The sequence below is a fragment of the Tupaia chinensis genome, unplaced genomic scaffold (assembly GCF_000334495.1).
Source record: "Tupaia chinensis unplaced genomic scaffold, TupChi_1.0 Scaffold000029_1, whole genome shotgun sequence".
Classification (NCBI taxonomy): Eukaryota; Metazoa; Chordata; class Mammalia; order Scandentia; family Tupaiidae; genus Tupaia; species Tupaia belangeri.
The window spans coordinates 657,503-662,426 of record NW_006159459.1 but is presented as its reverse complement, the minus strand read 5'-3'; positions in this window follow the sequence as shown (position 1 = coordinate 662,426).

Here is a 4,924-nt window from a genome sequence, read left to right as displayed (position 1 = left end):
TTGCTTTTAGTTGAATCATTGAGCACAATTCTACAACAGTGAGTCTTGTGTATCTTTAGAAAGTGTTTGCTCAGTAAAGGAGAGGGTGAAAACTGAATCCTTATTTATTAATTTTTTTATGCATTCAATCTCCATATATCATTACAGCTTGCCAAATGAATTTTCCCAGCACTAATACACACTGTACATAAGTCCAGTTCAAGATATTATCATACACGTTATCATCTATTTCTTTTAACCACCTCTCAGCCTCTGACCTGTAGAGCCTCAGAAAGCAGCTACAGGGGCACCCAGTCCCCAGTGAGCTGAAGCTAACAGTGGGCAATGCTGAGCCTTCCTACGCTCAGAACTGTGATTTCTGTGTGGTTTTGTGCCAACATTTTTCTCCGTTGCTTTTCAGGGGATTAAAGAAAGTATGGGACAAAGGTAATGGCAGTCTCATAACCTACCAGTCACTGGAAAGAGAGGCCATACTTGTATAAGATAACATTTAACCACAGATAACAGCAACAACACTAGGCGAAAGAAGGAGAAAACAAAAATGCCTGAAAAAAAAAAAAAGAAAAGAAATACACTTAATAAGCAAATAAAGAGGCTAACTTTTGGGCTGAGAATTAAAGCACTACTAAGATACTTTTTTTTTTCATATACAAAAACAACAGTGACCTAAAAACATGTTCAGTACCAGCCAGAGTGTGCTGAGATGGCCACTCCATCTGTGTGGGCATGTCTTAAGCCAGTATAATATTTCTGGAAAGTTATTTAACAACATATATCAAGAGCTTTTAAAATGTTCACCTTATCCCACTTTTGGAAACAAACAATAACAACAAAACCCATTCTTCTATGGAAACAGGGATAAAGGCAAAGATTAATGCATGACAGATTATGATGTTATTATTTATAACAGTTAAAAATTCTAAACACTATCAATGTGCAGAAGAAAACTAGCTAAATGAAGTATGGAACAGTCATAGGTTGAATTATTAAACAGTCATTTAAAATGATGTTTCTAAATTTTTTAATAACATGGAGAAATGCTCATGATTTAACACTGTATGGAGAAAGTAGAGCACAAGACAAATTACTGCAGAGTCCATAAAACTGAAAGTGCCACCCAAGCTCCCTTTTGAGGACGCCACCTTGAGCAATTGTTTATGTCTAATGTTGCTTTAGCTCATGACAAAATAATGGTGCCATATAATTTAACTTGTGAAGTTTAACTCTATGCACTCAGAAAAAAAAAAAAACACAAGACAAATAATCATTAAAATAGTGCGGACAATGCTGCCTGTCATTCCATACAAGTGAACATGAGATAAGAATCGTGAGTTTTCTATTCCCTTGCATAGTCTCAGTCTCTGAGGAGCTGTCATAAAGGGAGTAACTTGCCAAGTGAGTGCAATTCTACTGTATACAGATACAATTCTATAACATTATTCTTGTGCATGGCCTTTTCCTTGTGCCATACTTTTCCACCAGAATAGCTCTTGTCACACTTCCCTAAAATCACCATTGCCAAACTCAGTAGAGGTTCTCTGGGTTCGTCTTTTTTTTTTTTTTTTTTTTTCCCATTTGCTTTAGGGTGCGTGAACTTGCTAGAGAAAGAAAAAGAGAGAGAAATCACCCTCTAGAGGAGATGGCCATGCTACAATCCCTTCTCCTCCATCTTCTTCTGGGAATTTTGGTCACAGACACACATTCACCTCTCATGGGTTTCCAGTTGCAGGGTCAGGAATTAACCTTGCAGCGAGCCCTGTGGGAGACAGCCGTCTTAACCATTATGCCACCAGCTGGCCTCAGACTTCACCTTTTTAAACTTGTCACTAGCACTTGATAACTTTTATCTCTGCCTCCTCCTAGAAATTTTCACTTGACTTCTAGGAGCACTATTCTGTTTTTCTTCCCATTTAATTTGCTTTTCAGTTTCTTCTGATGGTCCTTTTTCCTCCTCCTTCAACCTAAAGATTGGAGCATCTCAAGTTTCACTCAGTGAACCTTGTTTTTAGCTAGATTCAGATGATTTTATTGAATACCATGACTTTAAATATCAAACATACATAATAAAGTAGAACCTACAATAATAGCTGACACCAGTACTTTGAGCCTCATTCTAACTAAATTACATATTGTAATCAACCCTTCCAAAACTCTTCCAACAGCACTGAGATAGTTTCTATCGATATTCCCATTTTAGAAGGAAAAGGGAAACACAACGAAGTTAAATCATTGTCCAAAGTCACAGTTTGCAAAGGATGGGGCCGAGACTCAAACCTGGGCATCCAGGCTCCAGAGTACCTGCTCTTAAAAGCTGTACAAGCAGATGGCGTAATGGTTATGTCACTGGATTCCCACAGTTGACTAAAATAAAAGTCCTGGACCCTGGCAGCTTAAACTCGTGTTAGGTATATGTGTCTGCATGCCCAAGATCCCAAGAGGAAAATGGAGGAGAAGGGACTGTGGTGTGGTCATCCCCTCTGGGGGGATGGGGGGGGTGATTTTTCACTTTCTGTCTCTCTGTCTCTCTGGCAAGTGCACACTCCCTATAGCAAAAATCTCTCTTAAGAGACCAGCAGTTGGCATAATGGCTATGTCGCTGGACTCCCATGTAGTAGTCTACTGCAGTTCAAGTCCTGGTCTCAGTGGCTTAAACACATGCCAGGCATGTGTGCGTGCATGCCCAAGATACCGAGAGGAGAATGGAGGAGAAGGGCTTGTGGCATGGCCATCCCATCCCCCTGGGGGGTGATTTTTGGCTTTCTGTCTCTCTGGCGAGCACATGCACCCTATAGCAAAAACTTCTCAAAACAAAACAAAACAAAACAAACAAACAAACAAACAAAAAACACCTCTCTTAAAAAAAAAAAAGAACAATTAAACCTTTTTGGCTTATAAAGATGCTCTGTGTGTGGTGATGAACACTAGCCCAAGCAGATGAAACCTTTCTGAGATATACAAGTATGATCTAAAGTTATATGGTTGTCATACTTCCTTGGTTCTCCATGTTAATACAAGTCTGATCTTGAAAGTGCTGGAACCCTGTGTGCAGGCTAAAAAGAAAATCTCTCATGCTACATCTCATTTCATCATATCTTTGCCATAAACTCATCTTACAGATATAGATATAGATATAGATATAGATATAGATATAGATATAGATATAGATATAGATAGATGTGTGTTTATATATATATATATATATACACATATATATTCTTTTTTTTTTTACTTCTTCCATGAGTGGAGTGGGGGATACCTCCCCCACTGGGTATCTATAACATGATCCACCCGAGCTTCAGCTAGCCCATGATTGTGGGCATGCACATTCTATGCACTCAGCAAAAAAAACAAAATGAGAAAAATAATTACTAAAATAGTTCTGGCAATGCCTCATGCCATTCCATTCAATAAGTGAGCATGAGCCCAGGATACTCAGGGTGGTCTTTAGGCAGAAGCCTGGAACCTGCCTATGTGGATTAGCTTCAAAGAACACGGCATTTTACCAGTGTTCCATCATTGGACCTTTATTTTTTATTTCTTGATGCCGTACTTTTCAGAATTTCTTGTTTTGATCATCAAAGAAAATTTTTAACAATTAAATATAAGAAGGACTATGAAGAGGGCATTTTCTTATTCAGAAAGAAAAGGATCAAGGCAATTATATATGACATTATCGGTTATTTTCTTGAAAAGTCACTCAGTCTACTTTGCAAATACTTAAATCTTCTAAGCAAATAAGAATATAAAAAGTTTAAGTGCCGACTTTTGAATTCATATTTGAAGTAGCTCTTACTCCTGACAGGAAAGGGAAGGAAATGGGGTTGACCCCAAAGCTCTTAGTTCTAGATGATGTGACCTTCACTGGCATGCTCCTCCATCGTTTCAGTTGTTGCATTTTGGGCTGGAGGAGAATATCTTCTAACACTACTGTGAGGCAAATAAAAAAAATAAATTACACACAATTACTCAGCTACATAAAACTAAGAACATTCTAACAGTCAAGTCTCTAAAATAAGATTTCATTGAGCCCAAAATAACTTGTTATTTCCTTTAAAAATAAACAGTAATAATGACTGTGCCAGGCATTGATATGATACTCTATATAGGTTTTCCTTAACTCACAGCAATTTGACTTGTCATAGCAATTCCAACTTGCCATGATTCATGTGTATGGCACTCAGCCATAAACTGGGTGTTTGTGGACTGCATACAAATTCATTTACCACAGTCAGTCTCCTCCCTAGGTTGTTGCAAGTGCTTCCTCTACTCCCAGCCTAACTGACCCCACAGTCTCAGAGATGTTCATCTCCAGTTCTAAGTTAGTGCCAGTCCTAGCCAAGTATTTCTGGAGCTATTACTGCTGCTTGGATAGAACGTGAAGAAGGGACAGAAGAGGGAGGGAATGCATTTAACAAGGAGGAATATAGCTTAATGTATAAAGAGTGAAATGTTCAGATGTCACAAAGTAATAATGAATTTTTTCTCTCTTTGGCAAATCATGTTAAAAGTGGTTTCCAAAGAGAAGTCTAAGCATGTTTTGAATTATGTAGTAGTAACATTGTCTCCATTCTCTAGAAAAAAAGCTATTTTAAAGAAAGTTTTTATTTGTTTGTTTGTTTTTAATTTGCCCAGAACTCATGAGGGAGAGAGAGAGAGAGAGAGAGAGAGGAAGAAAGCACATCCCCACCCCAATGGGATGGGGTGTGGTCACATTTCTATCCCTTCTCTATTTTGTCATCCTGTTGGGATTTGGGGCACACACATACAGGTGCCCAGCATGTTTACCAAGCCATCAGAGTGGGATCTGAACTACCTAGTCAATCATGTAGGATATGGCTCCTTTAACGAGCAGGCCATAGGGCAAAGTCCAGTAACATAGTTTGGAGTTTCTGGGTGGGAGGAAGGAAGAGATTGTCAATATTAA